Raw genomic sequence first — 10,055 nt, forward strand, 5'->3', positions numbered from 1 at the left:
CATGTTAGAAAACATATGAAGCATCACTTAGGGAAGCTCATGAGAAGCCCACTCATGACTGAACCTGTAAATTGTGAGTTTGTGACTGGACATCAGCTTTACAAAAGGATGTTCTAAGTTATTAAACAATAAAACAAATGCTAAAAGCATATGTAATCTAATCTGACTAAAATATTATAAGTTTTTAAATGACTGTTAGTAGATGTACATGCACCTAAATAGCCCCAAAAGTTTAGATTTCTAGGGTCATACAGTTTAAGAAGCCATGACTGAGTACTGACTTTACTGCCATCTGAAGCACCCCTGGCGTGGTGTTCTCCGCACTCGATCGGCTCTGATCCAATCCACCCCGACGCGTGACGGAGAGAGCACGCACGTACAAGCAGCAGGCGTGACGCGATGCTGCACACGGACACGGCAAGCACATCATTACATCAACGCATCGCCGTGAACTCGTGACTCATGAACTGGCATTGCCGTCGGCGTCGCCCCTGCACACGCTGCCATCCCCGTCCACCTGGCCCTTGTGCTCCAGAGCCGGCCGCCCCATCCTCTGCGCCCGCACGCAACGCCGGGAGCGAGGCCGAGGCGTCGGTGGCGTGGCACTGGCACACGGTGCGGTACGTCCGTCCGGTCTGGTGCCGGTGCCAGCATCCAACGCGGCACTATCCGTGTCCTCATAGCTGCAGGGCAGGCAGCAGCCGCTGTCCATGGCGCCACATGCGCTGCACCTGGAGCCGTCCGTCGTCCCCGTCGCCTCGCAACGCATTAACAAGTGCCCCGATTCCACGGTCGACGGTCGGCCCTGCGATGCCCGGGGACACCGTCATGTGCAGCTCACATGCTCCTAACCCCAGGCTGTACTGTGCCTCGCTTGCCCAGCCAGCCAGGGCCCAGAGTTTAGATTTCTAGGGAGTTAGGGTTTGGGTGCTCGGTTTGGCACCGCAGGAAGGGAAGACGGGGTTGGGAGTACCTGGTGGTGCTTGTCGCCGGCGAAGGGTCTCAAGAAGACCTGGGCACATGCCGCCCAGTCGTCGCCAAGAGGAGAGAGAGGGGGGGCGTCGGCCACCAAGAAGGGGAGGGCGCCATGGGAACCAGGGAGGAGATGGTGAGCAGAGGGGGGGGGCGAGCTGCAGCACCAGAGAGAGGGCGTGAGGGAGATGAGAGGGGCGGCGGTGGGAAGATGCCAGGGAGAGGGTGGAGACAGGGACGACGTGGGAGAGAGAGTTAGGTAGATGGGCCCTAGTGGGCCTTAGGGATAGGGAGGGTTTTCTTTTTTTATTTATTTCGAAATGTATTTTTAAATTACTCAAAAATTCATAAAAAATTTACCAAATAAATACTAAACATTTGAATAAATTATTATAAATGCAAATAAATAATAAACATTTGAAACGATTTTCAACTCGAATCTAATATCATATAAGCACAAAGAACACAATTGCATACTATAGTCATGTCCATACATAAACAAACCATGAAATAAACATACAAGCAATATTAAAAAGAAATAAATCATCACATAATTTAGCGATCAATGTTTACTTGTTTTAATTAATTTTTAGTCACTAACATCTACAGGTACGTTCAGGCTATAAGATTAGATAGTGATCCTTGCTCTATAGCGACCCACTGCTAGTCCCCGACGACATCTATAGCGACCAACCATAAGTTGTTACATTTCTAGACTTTTAGCAACCAACCGACCGTTGCTACAAAAGGATTTAGCGACTGATCGCCGGTCTCTAACCTTTAGCAACCAACAGTTGGTACCTAATAAGGGTCGCTAAAGATCAACCGTCGTGTAGTGCCTTCTTCCACCCGCGGCAATTTTTGGCCCAATGGCCAGTTTTGCCGCAGCTGTTGCAGCGATCGCTCGGGGGCGGCTTGCTGCCAGCATGCCTGGTCGCTGTGTTCTGGCCGTCACGGCCGCCGCCGCCTCGTCCGCGTCCGCGTCCATGGCGCTTGCCGCGGCCGCTAGACCCAGATCCGCTCCCTGAGTTTTCCTGCTCACGGTAACTTTTGCGGCAGGCCTCCCAGTCCTCCTCACAGAGCATCAGGCGCCCCATGGCGTCCGTGACCTCCTTGGGCTTGGAGCGTTCCTCGAACACGAGCAGCCGTCCGACGACCTCCTCGATCGACACCTTGTTCAGATCGAGGAACATCTCGAGGGAGACCGTAGCCTGCGACAGGCTCTGGGACTACCTGCAACATTTTCTTCACTACCTCGGCATCCAAGATGTTGTCCCCGAGGGTGCAAAGATTGGTGGCAAGCGTCATGATGCGGATTCCGAACTCGGTGACGCTCTCCCCCTCCTTGAAGGCAAGTATACCGAATTCACGGCGGAGTTGCTGCGCGCTGGCGTCGCGCGCGCGATCGTCCCCGATCTACAGTACCTTGACCGCGTCCCACGCCTCCTTCACGCTCCGCTTGCGGGCGAGGGTGCTCCACATCTTGGAGGGGACTGAGCGTAGAAGGCCGGCCATCGCCTGACGGTCGTCATGGTACTCACCTTCGTCGGGGTCTTCGTCGATGTTGAGGTGGACGGCGTCCCATACATGGAGTTTCTAGAAATTCACCTCCATCACCAAGGCCCATTCTGATAGTTGGTCCGGGTCAGCATCGGCCACGCGACGTTCGCGGTAGATCGCTCGATGATGCGCTCAACGATGCGCGATCCGGAGTCCCGGTGGCGCGAGCGGCGGCTGCTCGAGCGATCACGATGACGTGGCGGCGAACGTGATGGCTGGACCTTCTTCTCGCCAGAGTCATCACCGGTCTGTAACTTCTTCTTGAGAGGCGACTGCGATACCATGACTACGACGGAACTCGGCTCTGGTACCAATTGATAAAACTCCGATCGGTGGGAGGTAAACTCACGCGAACACACAGTGGACACAATCGTATTTGTTGCTGCCGAAGGGCTACTTTTCTCTGTTGATTGTACTCTCTATTTAAAGGAAAAACAAGCGTCTGTACACGGGAATAGGAGACTGAGGCAATCACGGCATAATCATGATCGATGGTTGCCATCCCAACCACCTAGACGTTGCCGCAATCTTTGCCCTGTCGCTAATGGCGCTAGCCGCCTGTTACTTTCTATAGTTAGCTTGTGGACTTATTCAAACATATTAAAGCACACCACGATACACAACTGCAACCAACACCGAGGAACTTTCAGTCGCGATGTAACTCTTGCGTCGTTTCACCGAAATTAAATTTTCGCCAGCTGACAACTTACCAAAAAATTAAATTATTATTTTTGGTTGATAATAGTAAAGAATATCAGAGGCGCTGGAAGAGATTGGAAAACACCGTGATGCCCCTGGCCGGTGTGCTGCATGTTTATATATGGGCAATAACAACCATTGTCGTGGTTTACATTTGGATAATCATGAGTCTGTTTCAGATAATCACGCAGAGTTGGTTACACGAGATAAACTCTAATACAACCGACTATATGAGATAAGATTGATATACTAACTCCGCGTTATCTGTTACAGGCGTTTTGCTTTACACGCCCCCTCAATCACAACTTTCTCAAGTTGAGATTGTATTTAAAGTTTTCTAATTTCTTCACTGTAAGAGCTTTGGTAAAACCATCTGCAATTTGATCTCCTGTGGGAACATAGTCAATGTCCAGTAATTTCCTGGCGACACGCTCCCTAACAAAATGATAATCCACCTCAATGTGTTTTGTTCTGGCATGAAAGACAGGATTAAATGATAAATACTTGGCACCCATATTGTCTACCCAAAGTTTTGCGTCTGAGGGGCTTGAAACTTTCAGTTCATTCAAGAGAGTTTGAATCCACATGATCTCAGCTGTGGCATTAGCTAGAGCTTTATATTCTGCTTCAGTGCTGGATCGAGATACTGTAGCTTGCTTCTTTGCATTCCATGACACTAAATTATTTCCAAGAAAGATAGCAAAACCTCCGGTGGATCTCCTGTCATCGAGGCATCCTGCCCAGTCTGCATCTGAAAATCCGCTCACTAGAAAGGAGGAAGATTTGCACAAGCTTAGCCCAAGACTAATACTAGATTTAACATATCTCAAAATTCTTTTTACTGCTGTCCAGTGAGATGTGGTTGGAGCATGTAGAAATTGGCACACTTTGTTTACTGGAAATGCAATATCTGGTCTTGTTAAGGTCAAATACTGCAGGGCCCCAACTACACTTCGATACTGAGTAGCATCATTTGGCCCAAGTAGAGAACCTTCATGAAGATGTAATTTTTCACTTGTGGATAACGGAGTACTCTCAGGTTTACAATTCGCCATGTTTGTCCTCCATAGTAAATCAGTTGCATATTTTTCCTGTGTTAACAGTATACCGTTTTGTGTCTTGTTTACCGCTATACCAAGGAAGTAGTGAAGATTCCCTAAGTCCTTTAGAGCAAACTCTTCCTGCAGATTTTTCAGTAGTGCTGAAACAGCTTCTTGCTTTGAGCTTGCCACAATTATGTCATCTACATATATAAGGATAAACATAGACACATCTTTGCTATTATAGAAAAATAGGGAAGTGTCGGCCTTGGAACTTCTAAAACCAAGATCAAAAAGTTTCTTACTCAACCTTGCATACCAGGCTCGAGGAGCTTGTTTTAGACCATAAAGAGCTTTGTCTAGTTTGCAAACATAACTTGGCTTCTCTTTGTCCTCATATCCAGGAGGTTGTTTCATGTACACTTCCTCTTCAAGGATTCCATGAAGAAAAGCATTTTGCACATCCAATTGACGAAGAGACCACCCCCTAGAGATAGCAATAGAGAGAACAATCCTGATAGTAGTTGGCTTGACCACAGGGCTAAAACTGTCCTCATAATCAATACCATACCTTTGTTTAAATCCTTTTGCAACCAGGCGAGCTTTATATCTATCTAAGCTTCCATCTTGTTTTCTTTTAATTTTATAAACCCATTTACAGTCAATTATATTCCTGCCTTTTTGAGGTGGAACTAAGTGCCAGGTTCTATTCTTTTCTAGTGCCATAAATTCAGCATCCATAGCATTTTTCCAGTTTTTATCACTCAAGGCGTCTTCTAAGTTTCGTGGTTCACCAGAAGTTGTAAGAAAATTGTACTTGATAGTGCCATCAGTATAAACTTTGGGCTTACGGATTCCATGTTGGAGACGTGTACTCGGGCGCCGCTGTTCCATATGCTGCGACTACTGTTGGTCCCCCCCGGGTGCAGAGGATCCAAGAGGCGGGGCGTCCGTGGCTGCAGGCGGATCGTGTATGGCGCTCTCATCCAACTGCATGGCGGGCAGGGCAGCATCGTCAACAGGAGCTGGCATAGGTGACTCGGCCTCAGTACTTGGGCCGGAAGCATCATTTGACCCGGCTGTGTCCTGCACAGGTGGAGAGCTCAAAGCACATGGATTAGTAGTGTTAGTAGAACATGTAGGCACATGATTATCCACATGTTGCCCCCCATAACCGGTGATAATATCAGAATGTTGAAGGGATGGAGGAAGAAGGGAAATTTCTTGTTGGTGACGACGACCAGCATTGGGGCGGAGAGAGGAGAAGGGAAAAATTGTTTCATCAAAGATGACATCCCTTGAAATATAGACTCGTCCTGAAGAAAGATCAAGACATTTGAAACCTTTGTGAAAATTACTATATCCTAGAAAGACACATTGACGGGAGCGGAATTGAAGCTTTTGAGAATTATAGGGACGAAGGTTAGGCCAGCAAGCACAACCAAAAATGCACAAAAAGGAGTAATTTGGTTTTTGGTGAAAAAGACGCTCCAAAGGTGTTTCATAATTTATGGTTTTGCTAGGAGTACGGTTGATCAAATAAATAGCTGCAAGGAAGGCGTCATCCCAGTATTTCAGGGGCATAGAAGCATGAGCAAGAAGGGCTAGACCAACTTCAACAATATGGCGGTGTTTTCTCTCCGCCGACCCATTCTGTTGATGTGCATAAGGACAGGAGATATGATGGCTAATTCCAACTTTAGCAAAGAAGGAATGAAGTTTTTGATATTCTCCGCCCCAATCGGTTTGCATGGTTATTATTTTGCGATCGAAAAGACGCTCAACGAGAGTCTGAAATTCAACAAACTTTTGAAAGACTTCGGATTTGAATTTGAGAGGATAAATCCAAGTAAATTTACTATAATCATCGATAAAACTGACATAATATTTATTGCCTCCTATAGAGTTGGGTGCATGACCCCAAACATCAGAGAAAACGAGTTCTAAGGGATGACTCGACACATGACTTGACTTGGGATAAGGTAACTGATGACTCTTAGCCTTTTGATAGGCGTCACAAACAGACTGTTTATTCTTCTCACTAGAACAAGGGAGATTAAAACGACGAATAACTTTTTCTACTATAGGAACAGAGGGATGACCTAGACGACTATGCCATTTTTCAATAGATGGTCTAGTGGCTCCATATGCTTGCTTGGATGATGTCAATGGCAAAGGATAGAGCCCTTTGTGGCAGCGTCCTTTAAGCAGAGGTCTCTTCGTGGCCTGATCCTTGATCACAAAGAAATTGGGATGAAATTCAAGAAAGGCTGAGTTATCGGTGGCTAGTTTATGAACTGAGACAAGATTCTTTGTAACTTGAGGAACATAAAGAATGTTATTGAGTTTAAGATCACGGTTATGAGTTGGAACAGTTGAATAACCAATGCGACTAATGTTCATACCTGCACCACTTGCCGTGTGGATCTGATCATGGCCTCTGTATTGGTCATGTACTGCTAGCCTCTCAAGATCTCCGGTGATGTGATCTGTGGCTCCAGTATCTACATACCAGTTTGAGTCTGCTCCATATGATGTGGCTGCTGCCCCTGCATATTTTTCATTGGGAACAAAATTTTCGTCAAAGCGATGCCAACACTTCATTACCAGATGTCCTCTTTTGCCACAGAGCTGGCACTTGGGCCTGCTGTCTTGTTGTGGAGCGTTTCTGTTGCCGATGCCAATCTGGCGAGACTGAGATCCGCCATGTCCTCGGCCTCTAGAATCTCTACTTCCTCCACCACGGTTGCCGCTTCTTCCTCGGGAACTTCCTCTTCCACGGGTGGCAGCGTTGACGGAGTAGGAGTCTGACTCGCGTAGGAGATCCAGCCGTTGCTCATAACTGAGCAGTTGGGAGTACACCTCCCCAATGGTGAGCGGATCAGCTCGCGCGACGAGGGAGGTGATGACCGGATTGTAGTCGTAGTCGAGGCCGGTGATGATGTACGAAATGAGCTCGTCGTCGTCGATCGGCTTGCCGGAGTTTGCCATCTCATCTCCCAGGGCCCTCATCTTGCCGACATATTCAGCAATTGTGAGGTCCCCTTTCTTGGTGGTGGCGAGGGCGATTCTTGTGTTGATGGAGCGTGCCTTGGTCATGGAGGAGTAAATTGTTTCGATGACCTTCCAGGTTTCTGTGGCAGTTTTGCATGCCGCTACCTGGGTGAGGGCTTCCTTGGTCATGGATGACAGCAAGAATCCTAGGACCTGTTGGTCTGTGGTCTTCCAGTCCTCCCATGCCGGATTGGGAACGTCGACGTCCTTGTCCTTGATGGTGGTCGCCAGAGCTGCAGCAGCACCCGTGAGGTAACCCTCCAGGCGCACACCCCTGACGGCGGCTAGGACTTGCATCTTCCAGAGTTGATAGTTCCCCTTGGCCAGTTTCTCAGAAACAGCTTGACCGACGAGGGGATTGATAATTGCAGCAGTGCTCGACATGATGATTCTCTGGTGGATTTTGGTGTTTATGGATTGGCTCTGATTACCATAAAGAATATCAGAGGCGTTGGAAGAGATTGGAAAACACCGTGATGCCCCTGGCCGGTGTGCTGCATGTTTATATATGGGCAATAACAACCATTGCCGTGGTTTACATTTGGATAATCATGAGTCTGTTTCAGATAATCAAGCAGAGTTGGTTACACGAGATAAACTCTAATACAACCGACTATATGAGATAAGATTGATATACTAACTCTGCGTTATCTGTTACAGGCGTTTTGCTTTACAAATAGACCATCCAAATCTAACTTATTTTTGGTAGCTGACAACAAGCCCTCCAATGACTCCACCAGTGCCCACCTATACCTATGTCCGTGGATCACCACGCCCAAGCAGCCTCCACGCAACTATCGATTCATGGCTACCTGTGCCACACCGTTATGTTCTTATTAGTCCTCTGTCGCATACTTCAATAATAATCATAAATAGTATGACTTGGTCATGCACAACATTATTTAACTGTTTTAATATTACATTAATAGATAATTATTTTAATATTATTTCAGTAGAGTAACGAAACCTCTGTGTTACCCATTTTGAACCGACAATTGTCACAAGCGTCACACATGCGAGATTTGCCAATCCAAAATTGTCCCTTACTTGGAAAGCCTCCAAATGACCAATATAACATGGTATTTATGAGGATCTATGTGGTTCGAATAAAATTTTAATGGCATAACCTATATTATTCTCCACTGCACCAAATTTGAAAGTAGAAGTGGAGAACAACGGTATTATACTGCTGAAATTTTGATCGAACCTTATAGGCTTGTCATAAATCCGCTCTATGCCGGTCACTCTAGGGTGGATTTAGAATATATCTTTACCTATAGCCAATATAAAACACTCATCATTGTATACCTTGCTTTATTCTATAGTCTCAAATATAGATGAGAACCATCTGTCGATGTATGATGGTTGGAATAAAAGTCGGGTGACTCAGCTGAAAGGATTGCTAAAACTAACAATTTTATCAATCGTGATATTTCTTTGTCAACTATCGATAAGGTCCAATGTCTGTGCAACAACTATCAAAACGTAAAGTTATTTGCATGGCTTTAGGTTACGAATGCGTTCATGAAGCATGTGAAAGGGCTACTGGTTAATAATTTTCAGAAGTATTCAGATACATACTTGATCGTGGAGTATCTATAGGTATATAATATTTGGAAACAAGATTACTTAATTAAGATATTACTTTTGTTTTAATACATTAACAAATGTGTAGGCCCAACTCCTATCGTTGGAGGTTCATCCAAATGCTCATCATTCATTGGGTTTTAAAGAATTTCAAGAGAAAACAATGATGAAAAGAAGCTAAGTGAACAAGGGTGGAAAGTATATGTTTGGAGGCGATGGATACATTCGTATGGCTAGACGAATGGTAAGACATGTCAAATAAGATTTTCAGAAACATATCTATGTAGTCAGCAAGCATCATAACGATTGTTCATTTTTTAATATCTAGAATTAGTTGTGATACATTAAGATCTATGTTTTAAGTTTGTTTTTCTAATTGTAGTAGCGATATGGGTAGGAGATGGTTTGACGGCAAGGCAAAAACTACAATTGGCAGAATATATTGACTAACCTGATGGCAGTGCATGCTAGTGGCGGTGGAAAAACGTATGGACAATGATATCATAATTTCTATTACTTAAACTAAAATTTTGTTTACCTAGGTGACAGACTCAATAAATACCATCACGAGAGGATCTTCCACTTAGAATTTGGGTGGGTAGTTACTGATGTTGCCGCATGGAGCAAGACATAGTAATCAAGAATCAGCATTAGGCACTGAAGGCACAAAATGAGTACAACATGAGGTGACAAGATTGTTACAGACAACAAGAGTACTATAGGTAGCATCAAGAGTAATTTGCTAACTACACCGCTCACAAACAAAATTGGATTATCGTAAATTTGATTCTAGGAAAATTAGTAATTCGACCATTTAGCACTACTAACTAGTTGCTTTTTTAGGGAATATTACCACAGCAGCATGCCCATATAAATATCTTATCACGGTGGCATCCATTGCCACCATTGTCACACCCGAGTTTTAGAGCACCAAGACCCGGGAACGGACATAATCACCAGATATGCTGGGACCAAGTCTCACACATATGATGAATAGTGGTACAAAAACGAATGTCACATCTTTACTATATAATAGGGGCTCTGTACAAAATAAATAAATAATTACATCATATGAAGACACGATCCAGCCACCCAAAGTTGACTGGAAGACAACGGCCTAGACCTCTCACAACTCGTCACAAC

General features: G+C 45.4%; 1 non-coding gene across 1 annotated transcript; it reads right to left on the reverse strand.

Annotated features, from left to right (window-relative positions):
* Positions 1-7,105: 7,105 nt before the first annotated feature.
* LOC111590193 (small nucleolar RNA Z247) lies at positions 7,106-7,244 on the reverse strand. Its single transcript, XR_004852906.1, has one exon. It is a non-coding gene; the product is annotated as a small nucleolar RNA Z247 (small nucleolar RNA).
* Positions 7,245-10,055: the final 2,811 nt, after the last annotated feature.

This window comes from Zea mays, chromosome 9 (assembly GCF_902167145.1).
Source record: "Zea mays cultivar B73 chromosome 9, Zm-B73-REFERENCE-NAM-5.0, whole genome shotgun sequence".
NCBI classification, from domain to species: Eukaryota; Viridiplantae; Streptophyta; class Magnoliopsida; order Poales; family Poaceae; genus Zea; species Zea mays.